The sequence below is a fragment of the Bufo bufo genome, chromosome 1 (assembly GCF_905171765.1).
Source record: "Bufo bufo chromosome 1, aBufBuf1.1, whole genome shotgun sequence".
Lineage (NCBI taxonomy): Eukaryota > Metazoa > Chordata > Amphibia > Anura > Bufonidae > Bufo > Bufo bufo.
The window spans coordinates 54,108,075-54,127,180 of record NC_053389.1 but is presented as its reverse complement, the minus strand read 5'-3'; the positions used below and the strand labels follow the sequence as shown (position 1 = coordinate 54,127,180).

At 43.6% G+C, this 19,106-nt stretch overlaps 1 protein-coding gene across 1 annotated transcript in view; it reads right to left on the bottom strand.

Moving 5' to 3' along the window:
* The window catches only part of LOC120995080 (pregnancy-specific beta-1-glycoprotein 5-like), a 78,690-nt gene extending 61,374 nt beyond the window's left edge, over nucleotides 1-17,316 (bottom strand). The window contains exon 1 of the mRNA XM_040424073.1: nucleotides 17,213-17,316. The gene's annotated coding sequence lies outside the window, so the exon portion shown is untranslated. The remainder of the gene's footprint in view (nucleotides 1-17,212) is intronic.
* Between the last annotated feature and the right edge of the window lie 1,790 nt (nucleotides 17,317-19,106).

Here is a 19,106-nt window from a genome sequence, read left to right as displayed (position 1 = left end):
TATAGTCTTCATAATTGATTAATAATTAAGTATAGCTGTGGTCAGACCAATAGAATACTAAAGGAAGAAGGAATCAGGAGAAGGCGCAAATAGGCGTTACATGAATGCTCCCCGATGCATGGTCCAAGCGCGGAGTACAGACGCCGTTAAAAGCCGGCATGTTGGATGAGCAGCGCGCATGCGCAATATGGCGCCCAAGCGGAAGACAACGACGCGATAAACGCTCCAATGGGCGGAAAAGCACCACAGCCTCGACGTCACAACAGAGCGCCAAACCGCGCATAACACCCTCCAATGAATCGCCAAAGCAGAGGCAGATACTATTAATTCTGGTGTCCGAGCGGGGTACAATGATCCAAAGCTAAGAGCAATCAACAGCCAATAAATAAAGCTATTGAATTAGTGTCCAAACATGATTCAATATTTTATATGCCCGTTTCGAGAAAGACTCCATGATCATGTGTCAAATACAGTTATTAAATGAACAAAATGTGCATATCATAAAACATGATGAGACGTGATCAAAATATATTATACCTATATATACGTGATACACAGTGCATGATAAAGGAAGATAAACAACATAATCATAAACATTATATAATGATGATAAAAACACCTATCCCCCTAACATGATTCTCAGACAAAAACAAGTTATGAATAATTACATAAATAAATAAAACTGTCGTGAATTTCATTAATAACCTATTGGTTTCATTTATATTATTATTCACCTCATTGTACCCTGAGCACACCATACCAGTATTTATATGTCCGAGTGGTTGAGTTATCCTTATAAAGTAATAAATGAATAAATAAATAAAGCTCTATAGTATTTATGCTCAATAAAGAATATAAACAATCAATCCAGACTCATATCCACACTCATACCCTCTGTCTCAAAGCTCGACGAACCAAGGGGATGAGGGACCATGCACCAGGGAGGAAGGGGCCAAGAAAAGCAAGCGCAAAATAGGAAGAAGACAGTTAGATACATGTATGGACATTATATAAATAGTCAATAATTAATGCAAAAGAGAAATACATTTTATATATATATACTCCATCATAATTTAAAAAAAAATGTAATTCCATAAAATATCAAAAATACCAAGATACCCAAGTAGGGGACGACGACTATAAAGTTGTGTGTGCTCCAGTGACCAATGATTATTAATTGTTAAAGTGCTAAGTGCCAAGTGCCATACTATATGCATATACACTGCGTGCAGAATTATTAGGCAAATGGAGTAATTTTGACCACATCATCCTCTTTATGCATGTTGTCTTACTCCAAGCTGTATAGGCTCGAAAGCCTACTACCAATTAAGCATATTAGGTGATGTGCATCTCTGTAATGAGAAGGGGTGTGGTCTAATGACATCAACACCCTATATTAGGTTGGCATAATTATTAGGTCAACTTCCTTTCTTTGGCAAAATGGTGTCAAAAGAAGGACTTGACAGGCTCAGAAAAGTCAAAAATAGGTGAGTATATCTTGCAGAGGGATGCAGCACTCTTAAAATTGCAAAGCTTCTGAAGCGTGATCATCGAACAATCAAGCGTTTCATTCAAAATGGGTCAACAGGGTCGCAAGAAGCGTGTGGAAAAACCAAGGCGCAAAATAACTGCCCATGAACTGAGAAAAGTCAAGCGTGCAGCTGCCAAGATGCCACTTGCCACCAGTTTGGCCATATTTCAGAGCTGCAACATCACTGGAGTGCCCAAAAGCACAAGGTGTGCAATACTCAGAGGACATGGCCAAGGTAAGAAAGGCTGAAAGACGACCACCACTGAACAAGACACACAAAGCTGAAACGTCAAGACTGGGCCAAGAAATATCTCAAGACTGATTTTTCTAAGGTTTTATGGACTGATGAAATGAGAGTGAGTCTTGATGGGCCAGATGGATGGGCCCGTGGCTGGATTGGTTAAAGGGCAGAGAGCTCCAGTCCGGACTCAGACGCCAGCAAGGTCGGAGGTGGAGTACTGGTTTGGGCTGGTATCATCAAAGATGAGCTTGTGGGGCCTTTTCGGGTTGAGGATGGAGTCAAGCTCAACTCCCAGTCCTACTGCCAGTTTCTGGAAGACACCTTCATTCAAGCAGTGGTACAGGAAGAAGTCTGCATCCTTCAAGAAAAACATGATTTTCATGCAGGACAATGCTCCATCACACGCGTCCAAGTACTCCACAGCGTGGCTGGCAAGAAAGGGTATAAAAGAAGAAAATCTAATGACATGGCCTCCTTGTTCACCTGATCTGAACCCCATTGAGAACCTGTGGTCCATCATCAAATGTGAGATTTACAAGGAGGGAAAACAGTACACCTCTCTGAACAGTGTCTGGGAGGCTGTGGTTGCTGCTGCACGCAATGTTGATGGTGAACAGATCAAAACACTGACAGAATCCATGGATGGCAGGGCTTTTGAGTGTCCTATGCAAAGAAAAGGTGGCTATATTGGTCACTGATTGTTTTTGTTTTGTTTTTGAATGTCAGAAATGTATATTTGTGAATGTTGAGATGTTATATTGGTTTCACTGGTAAAAATAAATAATTGAAATGGGTATATATTTGTTTTTTGTTAAGTTGCCTAATAATTATGCACAGTAATAGTCACCTGCACACACAAATATCCCCCTAAAATAGCTAAAACTAAAAACAAACTAAAAACTACTTCCAAAAATATTCAGCTTTGATATTAATGAGTTTTTTGGGTTCATTGAGAACATGGTTGTTGTTCAATAATAAAATGAATCCTCAAAAATACAATTTGCCTAATAATTCTGCACTCCCTGTACATATAGACAAACAGTGAACAATAATATATGTAAGGGAAACAGGAAGAAGAAGTCCACAGCTCAGTAAATCCTGCATTCCTGTGTCATGAAGCCTTTAAACCTTCATGGCAATGCATATTTACATGGACCTCTGAGGAAGCTAGTCTTGCACTAGCGATACGCGTGAGGGTTTTCTGCTTTCCTCACTCATGGGTCTACATCTCCCCTGTGCCACCACTGTGTTTCTGATAAGTATATAATCCAAGAGATTGTAGGCATTTACTATTATTATTTTTTTGCTATCTTTGATGATTGTATATATATATACTGATTGTTTCCTTGGTGGCTTTGGATGAAATTTTGTACGTGATTTTACCCATCAGTGGGGTTTTGCTCCATGTATCGATGTTTTTAATGAGTATGTTTCAATAAATCATGTTTTATTTTTGGAGGTGCGGTCTAGTTGTGGTATTTCTTTTCTTGGTTTAGTTCATGTTTGTTTTTTGATACCAAGGCCAGCACTCCCCCATTACATTCATAGATGTGCCCCCTGCTGTTAGTAATGCCCCCATTAGTGCCCCCTGTAATAGTAATGCCCCCATTAGTGCCCCCAGTAATAGCAATGCCCCATTAGTTCCCCCAGTAATAGTAATGCCCTCATTTGTGCCCCCAGTAATAGTAATGCCCCCATTAGTGCCCTCAAGTAATATAATGTCCCCATTAGTGCCCCCTAGTAATATTAATGCCTCTATTAGTGCCTCCCAGAATTAATAATGCCCCCGATTAGTTCCCCCAGTAATAGTAATGCTCCCATTAGTGCCCCCAGTAATAGTAATGCCCCCATTAGTGCCCCCAGTAATAGTAATGCTTCCATTAGTTCCCCACAGTAATAGAAATGCCCCTATTAGTGCCCCCAGTAATAGTAATGCTCCCATCAGTTCCCCACAGTAATAGTAATTCCCCCATTAGTGCCCCCAGTCACAGTAATGCTCCATAGTGCCCCCCAGTAATAGTAATGCCCCCATTAGTGCCCCCCCAGTAATAGCATCATAGTATCTGTATGACCGTTACCATGCCAGAGTGGTCAGAATGGCAGGTCAAGTCCTGGGAAAAAAAGTGTGGGAACTCACCCAAGATCCACTGCAAACACCCCCCAAAAAAAAATTCAGTGCAACATTTATTGTAAAGTGCCAGTTTACACAAATAGCTGCAAAATTAACATGAAATAAACATGGAGATCCCAGTGCCAGCTGCCTTGCTGGTGGACGATTGGCATATACTTCTGCTGTGGCCCACAGCATAAGTATATGCCAATCGTCCACCAGCAAGGCAGCTGGCACTGGGATCTCCATGTGTTATTGGTCAGTTAATATATCAGGGACCCCCTGGCATGGGGCCTGGGCATAGCTAAGTGGCAAACTGGGTGATCCATAGGCAGGACTGGGTGGCTGCCCTCATCCACCAGCCCGTCCCTAATGCCAGTCAATACCCCCTTAGGAAATCTCTCATCAGATGTGAGCGCAGCAGCGATCGATCAGCCAGGATTAATGTGCACAGTGGGAGGCCTCCCTTAGGCAAGTGACAAACTGGCCCCCCTTATTCTTAGGAAAGTGACAAACTCAGCTCTGCTACATCTACAATGAGCAACTACAAAACAAATGTAATGCCAAACTGCAGTTCCTCTATGTGATGCCTTGGATAGCTTCCACTGGACCCACAGGCTGTGGGTTCCAGTGGAAGCTATCCAAGGCATCACAATCACATAGAGGAAACTGCAGTTTGGCATTACTTTGTTGTAGTTGCTCATTGTAGATGTAGCAGAGCTGAGTTTGTCACTTGCCTAAGATTAAGGAGGGGGGGCAGTTTGTCACTTGCCTAAGGCCAGGGTAAGGGGGGGCCTCCCACCCAGGCTGTGCACATTAATCCTGGCTGATCGATCGCTTCTGGCCTGCTGCTGTGCTGCCTGCAGTCACATCTGATGAGAGTACTGACTGAGATAAAGGAGGGGGTATTGTCTGGTCTAGGGCTGCTGGCCACCGGCGCTCCCACCAGGCGGGTTAAGGCCCCCGGACTCATTTAGGGACAGTCACAGACACTTAGACTGGTCTGGACCGGACCACCAGGACCCCGGTCCGGTCGGATGGTCCAGCCACGCTCACCTCAGCAGACAGTCAGGCAGTCGCAGGCTCAGGATAGGAGGAGGGGAGCTCTCAGCCAGGAGGGGGGGGGAGTCAGTCAGTCAGTGAGTCACTCGCAGCCAGCACCGCTGCACACAGCTTCCTCTTCCCTCCTCAACTGAAGCCGCTCTCCCTCCCTCCTCACTTAGCCTGCCCTGCACAGTGCGTGTCACGCAGGGCCTCGCCTCCGCTCCGCCCCCTGTGAATCTGATTTCACCGCTTCCCCTCCTGGTCCTTTTGCCCTGAAAGGGAACGGCGTTCCTGCCATGAAAAAAGTGCAGGAACGCCGTTCCCATGCGTTCCCCCTCGACTCGACCCCTGGTTTGACACCCCGCACCTTCACTGATCAGCTGCTTTGGGCAGCCAACTGCGTCAGAAACTATACAGTGTATGGAGCTGGAAGCTGAAGGTTCCGTACACTGTAGTTTCTGATGCTGGTGTACTGAAGCTCAGTTCCCGTTCACTTGAATGGGAACTGGACTGCAGTACACCTGCATAGCGCCTATACAGTGTGTCTTTCTGCCAATTCCGTATACTGTATAGTTCTGGCCAACAAAAGCTGACCAAAACAGCTGATCAGTGGGGTGTCGAACCCCCATTATTTTGATATTGATGACCTCTCCTGAAGGTCGATATCTGTAGCTTGGAAGCCCCTTTAAGATAATTTGGAGAACTGAGATGTAGTTTGTGACTTTTTTTTATTGAAAATTTATTTCACTTAAAAAAAGGGAAATTCATCAGAAATCTGGGGCATTGCACTTTGCATCCATGCTTGCCTGGGACGTGTTTGACACACACACGCAAACAAATTGGGTGGAGCGGGAGCCCATACTAAGTTTTGCTGTAGGGCCTTATGAGATCTGGATGTCCCTGAACCTGACTAGTGGCAATGTCAGTGAAGTGGAAAATTTGCCCTCATCTAATCCAGTTTATTCCAGTGTTTGAGATGCTCTATTTTGTAACAAGTCTTGCAGCTGTGTAAACTGGACAGGATGTTTTGATCCTCCATATCTCCATTCACTGAACGCAAGCAGAGATCTTGAAAACTGTGGAAAATTCACACTTCCCTTCAGTAGAGATTCCTGAGCATGCTGCCAACAAAACATGGCACAGTTCTGGAGCAGTGATCTCTCAGATCTCAACTGGTTCGATTCACCTTGAATATTAGTTAAAGGAAACCTGTCTTACTACGAAAGAGAAAAATAAATTATAAAGCAGGCCAGGCCGTTCACCAATAGCCATCAGGGTGGTACTGGTGTGGTGACTACTCATGATGACCTGCGCTATGCCCATTCTACCTTGATTGATATCCAACTTGGCAGAGCTAGTACTAACTTTACATGCCCAGCAGGATGTCAGTCAAGCAGGAGAAGCAGGGAGATGTGCTCATGTGAAGGACCGTGCAGTAATAAAAGGATGGTAAGGCAAAATCAGACCTCAGCCATGTTAGCCCCCCCCATATCAAAATTTTTGAACAAAACATATGCAGTTGGTTAGATCTTTGTTAGATCAGGTTAGATCAATTGTTGTTTGCGTTAGATCTCATACAGAAGTAGAGATATTAACAGTTATTTGCAGGGGAGGCTAACCCGTCATCAATTAGCTATTTTGGAAGATATTTGTTAGATCAGGTATGATCAACTAGTTGTTTTGTTAGATCTCACATAATTACATACGTATTAAGTGATTAATGACGTTATACCAAATATCCATAATATCTCTGTAATTAAATGAGATCTAACGTTGAAACCACTTGATCTTACCGGATCTAACGAAGGCCTATTAACCTGAATCAAATTTTACCTGAAAATTGCATGTGGGGGGGGGGGGCTAGCCCCCCCTCATTAATCACTTAATAAGTCTGTAATTATGTGAGATCTAACAAAACAACTAGTTGATCATACCTGATCTAACAAATATCTTCCAAAATAGCTAATTGTTTGGTCAATTTTTTGATAAGGGGGGGCTGATGACGGGTTAGCCCCGCCTGCAAATAACAATTGATCTAACCTGATCTAACAAAGATCTAACCAACTGCATATGTTTTGTTCAAAAATTTTGATATGGGGGGGCTAACACGGCTGAGGTCAAAATCAGTTACCTTGTGTGGTTGTGCAGATAGGCACAACACTTGGAAAGGGAGGAGTGAATAGGTTTCTCATGGGCTTGCTGCACGAATGTCCAACCCAGAAGAGGCCAAACCATGTGATGCAGTCGTAGTTTAACCACTTGCCATCTGGGCCATTTGCCCCCTTCCTGACCAGGTCTAATTTTGCAAAACTGATATATCTCACTTTATGTGGTAATAACTTTGGAACGCCTTTATTTATCCAAGTCATTCAGAGATTGTTTTCTCGTGACACATTGTACTTCATGATAGTCATAAATTTGAGTCAAAATATTTCACCTTTATTTATGAAAAAATCCCAAATTTACCAAAAAATTTGAAAAATTAGCAATTTTCTAAATTTCAATTTCTCTGCTTTTAAAACAGAAATTGATACCTCATAAAATATTTATTACTTAACATTCCCCATATGTCTACTTTATGTTGGCATCATTTTGTAAAATGTCATTTTATTTTTTTAGGACGTTAGAAGGCTTAGAAGTTTAGAAGCAATTCTTCAAATTTTTAAGAAAATTGCCAAAACCCACTTTTTAAAGACCAGTTCAGGTCTGAAGTCACTTTGTGGGGCCTACATAGTGGATACCCCCATAAATGACCCCATTATAGAAACTACACCCCTCAAGGTATTCAAAACCGATTTTACAAACTTTGTTAACCCTTTAGGCGTTCCACAAGAATTAAAGGAAAATGGAGATCAAATTTTTTAATTTCACTTTTTTGGCAGATTTTCCATTTTAATCCAATTTTTTCTTTAACACATCGATGGTTAACAGCCAAACAAAACTCAATATTTATTACCCAGATTCTGCGGTTTACAGAAACACCCCACATGTGGTCATAAACTGCTGTATGGGCACACGGCAGGGCGCAGAAGAAAAGGAACTCCACATGGTTTTTAGATGCCATGTCCCATTTGAAGCCCCCTGATGCACCCTTACAGTAGAAACTCCAAAGAAGCGACCCCATTTTGGAAACTAGGGGATAAGGTGCCAGTTTTATTAGTACTATTTTTGGGTACATATGATTTTTTGATCATTCATTAAAACACTTTATGAGGCAAGGTGACCAAAAAAATGGTTGTTTTAGCACAGTTTCTATTTATTTATTTTTACAGCGTTCACCTGAGGGGTTCAGTCAAGTGACATTTTTATAGAGCAGATTGTTACGGACGTGGCAATACCTAATATGTATACTTTTTCTCTTTTATTAAAGTTTTACACAATAATAGCATTTTTGAAACAAAAAAATTATGTTTTAATGTGTCCATGTTCTGAGAGCTATAGGTTTTTTATTTTTTGAGAGATTTTCTTATGTAGGGGCTCATTTTTTGCGGGATGAGGTGACGGTTTTATTGGTACCATTTTGTGGGACATACGCATTTTTGATCACTTGGTGTTGCACCTTTTGTGATGCAAGGTGACAAAAATTGCTTGTTTTGACACAGTTTTTTTTTTTTTTTTACGGTGTTCATCTGAGGGGTTAGCTCATGTGATATTTTTATAGAGCTGTTTTTTACGGACGTGGCAATACCTAATATGTATACTTTTTTTTATTTGTTTCACTTTAACACAATAATAGCATTTTTGAAACCAAAAAAATGATGTTTTAGTGTCTCCATGTTCTAAGAGCTATAGTTTTTTTATTTTTTGAGAGATTTTCTTATGTAGGGGCTCATTTTTTGCGAGATGAGGTGACGGTTTTATTGGTACCATTTTGTGGGACATACGCGTTTTTGATCACTTGGTGTTGCACCTTTTGTGATGTAAGGTGACAAAAATTGCTTGTTTTGACACAGTTTTTTTTTTACGGTGTTCACCCAAGGGGTTAGGTCATGTGATATTTTTATAGAGCTGGTTTTTACGGACGCGGCAATACCAAATATGTCTATTTTATTTTATTTTTTCTATTTTTTTTTTATTCCTTACTTGGGGACTTTTTTTTTTTACATGTGAAACTTATTTTATTTTATTTTTTCAACCCTTTATTTATTTATTTTTTATTTTACACTTTTCGTCCCCCATACGGTCATACAAGACCTCTGGGGGACATTTACTTCACTTTTTCTTTTTTTTTTCACTGTTGATTTCTCCTGTAACTGGGGCTGTACAGCCTCAGTGCAGGGCTGATCGAGGTCTGTGAAAGACCTCACACAGCTCCTGCACTCTCCGGTCCCGGCGGTCACATGACCGCCGGGCCGGAACAGGAAGCGCATAGCGCTTCCTGCTCTGCATACACAGCGCTCGGAGAGCGCTGTGTATGCAGCGATCCAGAAGGCAGGGACACCTGGGCACTGTCCCTGCCTTCTCTCTGGGTTGCCCTGCTGTCACTGACAGCGGGCAACCCGATCAGCAGCTGCACGATTAGCGTGCAGCTGCAGTTTCTGAACGGACGTTCTGGAACGTCCATTCAGAAATAGAGATCCACCCATAGGACGTTTATATCCTATGGGCGGACGGAAAGTGGTTAAAGGGAACCTGTCACCTGGATTTTGGGTCTAGAGCTGAGGACATGGGTTGCTAGATCACAGCTAGCACATCCGCAATACCCAGTCCCCATAGCTCTGTGTGCTTTTATTGTGTAAAAAAAAGGATTTTATTGATATGTAAATGAGACAAGTAAGAAGTCCAAGGAGCTGTTACTAACGTTTCCGGAGCCCAGCCACGCCCACTGTGAAGGAGCCCAGCATCACCCCGCATTGTCCGAATCTCCTCCTTGCTCCCCGACGTCACAAAGCTGGAGCGCCGTGCTGGGCTCCTTCACAGTGGGCGTGGCTGGGGTCAGAGTCAGAGAAAGCTGGACTCATCTCTGAAGCATGGAGGAGACAGGAATCTAAGGTTAATTTACCTATTTATAAAATCGTTTTTTTGACACAATAAAAGCACAGAGAGCTATGGAGACTGGATATTGCAGATGTGCTAGCGGTGATTTAGCAGCCCATGTCCTCAGCTCTATATCCAAAATCCAGGTGACAGGTTCCCTTTAAGAAAAGTCTGTATGCTGCTCGTATCAGGGATGTCACAAGAAGGTTTTAGTAGAATCAGATGAATCCTTTATTGGATAAATTACGCGTTTCCTAGCAGGATGTGCTGATTCAACTGATATGTTCTTGAGACATCCCTGATACAAGCAGCGAGCAGACTTTTCAGGCTGTCAGTCAAGGCAGAATGGGTGAACCAGAACATAGTAACTGGTGACCACACCAGTACAGCCTAGATGATATGGTCACCACACCAGCACTGCTCAGGCGATATGGTCACTAGACCAGCAGAGCCCAGATGATATGGTCACCACACCAGCAGAGCCCAGATGATATGGTCCCACTACTTACAAAGAAATGCGCTTCATGACGAAGTAATTCATAACAAAGTGATTTTTTTTTTAAAATTCAGCGAAGCAGCCAAATAGAATTTTACTTAACCCATCTCTAGTCACCACACCAGCACAGCCTAGATAATAGGGTCACCACCCCAGCACAGACTAGATAATATGGTCACTACACAAGTACAGCCTAGATGATATGGTCACCACACCAGCAGAGCCAGCAGAGCCCAGGTGATATGGTCAGCGCTCCAGCACAGCCCAGGCAATATGGTCACCACACCAGCACAGCAGTATCACGGCTTGGAGGTTGTTTGCCGTGATACTTTCGCCGCGAATGCTGGTTGCTGGTGGCAACGTGTTGCTGTTTATGCATGTGTGTGAGCTTTCCCTTTTAGGTTGTTTCCCTTCCCTTCTGGTGAGCTCGGGGTTAAGGTGTGTGCTAGGTGGAGCTGGGTGTGACATCTTGGCTCTTATAGTCTTGGTGTTGAGAGCCTGAGGTCTGATTTACTTCAGCCTTTATTGGGGCTGGATGCAATGCTCCTTTCTGGGAATTTCCAGTTGCCCTGTCCTTGAGGGCCACCTTGTGGGACATACTGTCACGGTGGGGAGTGGGGGAAACTGCTCAGCGTCCAATGCCTAAAATTAAAGAAAGCCACTAAGCCTGGAAGCCAGGATAAGGGAGAAGGTCACGTTCTATCGCCACCCTCATCCTATCCCTGACCTCCTAACCGCATGAGCGAACCCAGATGGTAGGAGGGCTCATGCACCGTAACCTGGGCCCTACTGACCCTATCGGTCCCTTCAATATGGAAGTCAGAAATAAGAGACGGACGATTGGGGGCATGGCCTGAGCGCAAGATGGTCGGACGTGTCTAGCTGAGCTCCATCACTGTCGCCCTAACTTCGCAGTTATCCTGAACTTACCAACCGCAATCATATCATCCACGGAGGAGAGAAGACCGGGACGTTCCCGCAGAACCGGCATGGCAAGTAACAAGGCGCTGTCGGCGGCTGAGAAACTCAGAGAGTTTGCTCAGTCTGATTACCAAGAGGGCGCAGGCCCTGGGCCGCTCGCGCAAGCCGCGACCTCCCGGAGTGCCTCTCCTGCTCCCAGTGAGGACAGCGCGCCAGACACCGAACCCTCCCTCAAACAGGTGACCGATCAACTACTCCAGGCGATAGCTACCTGCCGCTCCTCATCTATGATAAGCGTAACCTGTGATACTCTGCAGACTTACTGCTATAGAAGGGCAGAAATATGATTGTAGGTATAGGGATGAAGGGCTCTCCCCTTAGATAGGTGTATTTAGATACTACGAAGTTAGGGCACCAGTTCTCTGCATGCTACTTAAGTTAGTTACAGTGCGAAGGGTTAAACTAACCAATAGCACACCCCGTATACTGTTGTGCCACACAGGACCTACCACCGAGTATCCCGTTGCATGTGTGTGATGCCCCGGATGCCTGGTGCTAGATCTGCCTTTTAGATGGCCTTTAATGAACCATTGTTAAATGTTTGGATTTTTTTAGTTCTTAACTACCATTGTATACTTACCTATGTACTATCAAATCATGTGAAAGGTATAAAGATATATGACCGGAGGTGGCAGTATGTATCAGAGTGTAGGGAGCGATATGCATATGCCATGATGTTACAATGGCAGACATAAGGTTAATGTCTTGGAATGTCAGGGGCCTTGTGAGTGTTAGGAAGCGTACCATGGTGTTCTGAGTGATCAGTCAGTTCAACCCTCATATCTTGTGCCTACAAGAGACCCACTTACTCCCTGACAAGACTAGGAGATTATGTAAATCTTGGATACAATGGTCTCGCCACTCATGCTACTCTAACCTGGCTAGGGGAGTTTCTCTTATGGTTCATAAATCCCTAAGATGGGAGGTGGAGAAGCTACAGATGGACAATGCGGGAAGGTATATTTTTGTGGCAGCATATATTAATTGCATACTATATGTTATACTGGGGATCTATGTCCCTCCTCCTTCATCCCTCCAAGTAATACACCAGGCGATATGTTTCGCGGCCACTTTTCCCTCAGCACGGATTATATGTATGGGGGACTTTAACATGACCCTACACCCCCTACTGGACAGGTTTCATGGTGAGGATCAGCCACGAGGGAGTGCTCAATCCGAATCACCATTGTCCAAATTGATGACGGGGGTGGGGTGGGTGGACTTATGGCGCCTTAAGCACCCTGATGATCGTACTTACTCATGTCAGTCAGCTAGCCATAACTCCTTGTCCCGCATTGACTATGTCTTTGGTGGCTCCACAGTGTGTTCACTCCCTTATCGGGTGGAGTATGGTGCCATAGGGGTTTCGGACCATAACCCTATCCTACTATCTCTGTTGATGAATGTGAGGGGTATGGGGCGCTCCATGAGGGTGCACCCCTTTTGGCCTACATTGTTCCCGCCTTCGGACCGTATTCCGGACCATCTGTCAGTGTTTTTGTCCGACCACGCTTCTTATAATGATGGGTCAATGGTGTGGGAGACGCTGAAGGCATACTTGAGAGGGTGCTTGAGATCCTCTATCTCCTTTATCAAACGTAACTCTGCTAAACAAGAAAAAGACCTAGCTGAGGATGTGTGCTGAGATGGAGAGGCTGTATGTTGCGGACCCAACGCCCCAGAATAGGGAGAGGTGGTTACAAATCGGAAGACGCTACCTTACTTTATTACAGGAAAAGGCCCAGCGCAAAATGTTCTTTATTAAGCAATCTTATTTTGAACTAGGCAATCAGTCTAGTAAGTTGCTGACACATATCGTTCACCAGAATCAGGCATCTCCTGCTATCCTGTGTATTAGAGATGGAGAGGGCATTATAGTAGTGGAACCGGAGGCCATAGCTCACCGTTTCCGGGAGTTTTATCAAGACCTGTATGAGGCCCGAGTAGATTATAACAAGGAGTCTGTTAATACCTACCTGCAGGAGTTAGAATACCCCAAGCTCTCGCAGGAGATGGCTCAATCTCTGGAGGGCCCATTATCGGATCGGGAAATATTAGAAGCCATTAAGTCTCTGGCGAATGGGAAATCCCCTGGCACGGATGGGCTACCCCTAGAAGTGTACTTTAGATATATTGACCAATTAGTTCCTCCTTTATTGCAAATGTATCATGACTCCTTTTCGAAAGGCACCCTGCCGCCTTCACTATACGAAGCTACCATTGTGATACTCCTCAAGCCAGGCAAGGATCCAGTTGATTGTGGATCATATAGGCCCATATCGCTATTAAATCTGGACTACAAAATCTTGGCTAAGATTTTGGCACAGCGATTGAATGGGGTAATTTTAAACCTTATTCACCCGGATCAGTCTGGATTCTTGCCTGGTAGGTCCACAACGGATAATATCCGTAGAGTGCAGGTTGTCACCCAAATAGGCCTTCAATGGGGGAGTCAGTCGGCCCTGGCATCTCTGGACACAGCCAAGGCCTTTGACTCGGTAGAATGGCCATACCTACTGGCCGCCCTGGAATGCTTTGGAATAAGTCCCGCATTTATTAGATGGATATCAATATTGTATAAACGACCTTCGGCTGGTATTCTGGTGAATGGTATGTGCTCGGCGAACTTTGATCTGGGCAAGGATGCCCGTTGTCGCCACTACTATTTGCTTTAGCGATCAAACCTTTAGCTATCCGTATTAGATCTGATGCTCAATTCAAGGGGATAACTATAGGTGACCAAGAGGACAGAGTGGGACTATACGCGGACGACATGGTACTGTTTATGTCAGATGTGGAGTCTACGCTACCCAGTGCTACTGATATCCTTGAAACATTTAGTCATATTTCCGGTCTTAGGATAAATTGGTCTAAATCTGTTCTATTTCCGCTATACTCCCTACCCTCATCCTCTCTAAATACTGAACTACCTATAGTATCTGAATTTAAGTATCTAGGGATCCATATCACCAAAGACGCGGCCTCTTTCCATACTCTCAACATACAGCCTCTCCTGAACTATAGTGCAGACAAACTTAGGGTATGGGGTGGTCTCCCACTATCCGTCCCAGGTCGAATAAATCTGATTAAATTAATCATACTACCTAAGTGGTTATATGTGTTAGAGCATGCACCTTTTATTGTTCCAAAAAGATATTCCAGCGTTATAAGTCACTAATGTCTCAATTTATCTGGGGTAATAATAGACCTAAGTTATCCATTGACGTACTATGTCGCCCTAGAGGAAATGGAGGTATGTCCTTGCCTGACTTATATTTATATTACCTGGCAGGATAATTGAGACAGCTAAGGTCATGGATCTCCTCGGAGAGTGTTCTGATTAGGGCAGAAAGGCAGTTGGCTGCATTTTTGGATATCTCCTCATTGTGGCCAGTGTTGGAACAACCAAAACTCTTTAGCCGAACACTCTTGCCCGTACACAAATTAGCCATTCAGGTGTGGGATGCTGGTAATAAGATGCACTCTTATATAGGACTAGACCCCAATATACCCTTGTGGGAGAACCCTGTTTCCCTCTCTTCATACTGGGATGGATAGGCAGTTCTGGAAGGATCATGGGATAACCGTCCTGGGTGACCTATATTCCAATAATGTGATTAACACCTTTGAACAACTGAAAGAACGCCATAATCTACCTAGAACTACATTTTTTAAATACCTTCAAATACGACATGCTATGAACACCCACTTTAGGGATATCACAATAGCAATCTCTGACTACCCACTGATCGGTGTCATACGCTCCCAAGGCCCCAAGGGATTTATCTCTGCTCTTTACACTCACTTGCTGAGTACCAAGATGCATAAGGCCCCCCTCTTGGTATTATCTAAATGGGAAACTCTAATACCGGGTATCACAAATGAAGAAATTAGTGACCTATTAGAATCTCCTGTATTGGTTTCCCCATCCATAAATAATACATTTATACAGCTATGTATTATTCACCAAAGTTACCTATCGCCCGTCCAGTTACAAAAAATAGGCAAATTGTCACATTCTAGGTGTCATAGATGCGACTCGGAAGGGGCAACTTTCTGGCATCTTATATGGGACTGCCCGTATATACAAACCTTTTGGTCTGACATCACAAGCTTTCTTTCTACGCTTACACACCTCCCGATAGCACAAACCCCACAAGTATGCCTGTTTGGTATACTTGATGAAGAGTTATATCCTCACCATGTTAGAATACTCTTGAGGGAGACATTGTTTCTCGCACGGAAAGCTATTGCGATTCGTTGGATGGGCGATAGACGACCTTCTCTTAACCAATGGAAAGTACTTGTGAATAATGTGGTATCCTATGAGAATATTGTATTAAAGAATCGGGGTTGTCCTCAGAAATTCAGTAAAGTATGGGGACCCCTGGTTTCATTTACTGAAAACTAAGTATACAGCCCCTAGATTATCGGATAATCTTAACTCAATATAGGATGAGATGGTTTTGTACTCACTACAAGTATGTGCTCTGTCAAACATGATTGCTCTGTTACATGTTTTACATACTTGAATTGTCATCTCACCTTTATTGATATTGTATGTATATGGTACTGATTATGTATTTGAATGTCTCATTGACCTTCCTGTATACTGATGTTCTTTGAACTTCTCTGATGATTCGTTCAATAAAACGAGTTTTAAAAAAAAGAGACGGCTGATTCATCCACAAAACGGTTAAATCGGAGTCTCCCACAGGCCTAGTAACAAGGAGGAGACATCAAGCAACAACAAAACTGCAGGTAAGTGTCCTGTGCCCAGATGACCACAGACAACAGAACGCCAAGATCACTTACCAGAATCCACAGCATGCTCTCTTGTAGTTCCCCCTCCGGGGAACCCCAGGGACCCCCTTCCAGAGGTACAACAAACAGGACATGTCTAGCAACCATGCTGGATCATCCACACCATAGACAAACCACACATGGAACAAGCAACTAGACAAGCATTGAACCCATAAGTGAAGAACCACACATAACAATAATGGGGAAGGGTAGACATAAGCAAGGACCTCGATGTCCCACAAGGTGCCCCTCAAGGACTGGGCAGATGGAAAAGCACAAGCTCCACAAGACACTGAAGACAATCTGACCTCAGGCTCACAACTCAGAACAATAAGAGCCAAGAGGCCACACCCAGCTCCACCTTGCACACACATTAACCCCATACACACCAGAAAAGGGAAGGGAAACAGCCTTAAAGGGGAGTGCACACGCATGCAATAACAACACGTTGCCACCGGCAGCCATCATGCACGGCGATAGTGTCACGGCAAACTACCACCAAGCCGTGACACCCAAGATGATATTGGTCACCAAACTAGCATAGCTCAGTCGATATGTCACTACACCAGCACAACAAAAGTGATATGGTCACCACACCAGCACATTCCAGATGATATGGCCACCACAAGAGCGCAGCCCAAATGATTTGGTTACCACACCAGCACGGCCTAGATTATATGGCCACCAAACCAGCACAGTCTAGATGATATGGCCACTAAATCAGCACAGCCCAGATGATTTGGTTACCACACCAGCACAGCCCAGATGATATGGCCATCAAACCAGCAGAGCCCAGATGTTATGGTGACCACACCAGGACAACCCAGATGACATGGTTACCACAGCATGATAGAATGGTATTTCTAACATAAAACAGCATGTCAGCAGTTTCATCACATGAAGTGATATATATGAAGGAATGCTTCTTACGGGTTTATAGTAACAACACATAGCTACTGGCAGAACAGTCAATTGCTAATAATCACTGATTTATAAAGGCAGCACTGCATATATGTGAAACTTACACTGTTTTATAATTCCCTCATAGCCAGATGATGGAGTGTTGTGAGACCCTTTGTAGATTTTATCATAAAATTAGGAAGTGGCATGTGAAATACAAGCTGGCATTCTTGAGTAAGTCTTATTAAGCAATGAAAAAAATCTTTGAAATATGCTTCAGTGTGGTGTAAGGTGGCCCCTCTACATACACACAGACCGAAAACTTAACCCTTAGGATACCAGAGGTTTTTTAGTTTTTGCGTTTTCATTTTTCTTCCCTATATTCCTTGAGCCATAACTTTTTTATATTTACGGTCACATAGCTGTATGAGGGCTTATTTTTTGTGGGACAGGTCATGCTTTCTAATGCCACCATTAATTATGAAAGAAAAATCCAGAACACCTTCCCATAAATCTAAAATATACCTTTTAATAATCTCTTAAAAATAAGCTCAGATCAAGCTCAAATCCCATGGATCAAGACAACATATATACAATAAGAATGCTTAATATCTCAGAACAAAAAAGTTCGCCAGGGTTACTCACGGTTTGCTGAAATAGCCCGATGTCCCTTCTTTAAGGATAGGAAGGGGACTCATCCATGAGTCAAGTGTTGAGGAGGAACTTGTTGATAATATCACTGATGGTAATTCCAGGGTAATGCAATATGTAAATAGATAGATGAAAAGACCTAATATCTCCCTGTGTGTCCCTTACTAGACCTCAACCCAGAGACACCCATTGGTGGTAGGGGTTCCCTGTCCTCGTACCTAATCTGATTATGCCTATAAACCCCTATCCTATACAGATAGAATGATAAAGATGAGTACATAAAAGCATACCATTAAAGGACAAACAAAGTAACATAAAACACAAATTCCCGACGCTGCGTTTCCCCAGTCGGTATAAGATCACGACCGGTTCGTCAGGGAAAGATAATACTTAACCATCAGTCTCATGGTGGAGACTATTACTCAGTGCCTCTTAATCGAGACCCTTTGGGAGACTAGAGCCAGGATGCAGGCTTGGATGTTTAGGTGTCTCAGTTCTAGTTCAAAACTGGCGCCTTAAATACTGTCCTCCCATTTACTACCCCTCCCACATACACGCCCACACCATCAACTCCTCAAATCGTCTACCCTCTACTCCTTCACATGATAAATGATGTCTACCCAATGTTCATCTTATCCATACTGATAATTACCGGTTGTCCATGACGAAAAACACCCATGGTCATGAGGAAATTAACAACACGCCGTATTGGAAAGCATATGCGTTCCACGGAGCGGATATGATGCAATGTGTTAGCGTCCCAGAGCGGACATGATGTAAATTCTTAGCGCCCCAGAGTCACACACAAAGACTCCGGATGCCACTCTGAGACGCACATGCGTTCCACAGAGCGGAAGTCATGTCACCGCCGTGCTCGGAGGCTGGAAATCACATCACCTCCGTGCGTTCCACAAACCGGAAATGTACTTCCCTCAGCATCTTACACTTGCTTATGCGTTCCATCATTCGGAACCCCATTATAACAGGTGAAGCGGAGTACCAAATAGATCTTTATGTATCTAACAAATTATCCATAAATCTCCTTATGATCATAATCAAAAAAAATATTTTTTATAACATACTCCGGGATCGTAAACCTGCAGGATAAGAAGGCACAATTGGATGGGAGTCTATAGAGGGGAGGGGGCGTGCCAAAGGGGGTGGGGGTGGGAGGTGGCCAGGAAAACACATAGTGTATCCAACTTAAGAAATACCTCAACTCATATCATTGCCCACATGACATACCATAGTGGGAACATTCATAAAGATAAGGATGATCCCATTGTGGTTTTATTATATAGTCATGGATCTCTTGCGATCGAATATAGAACAACATGGCATTTATTTCAAAAATATATAGAACCCCATTTTG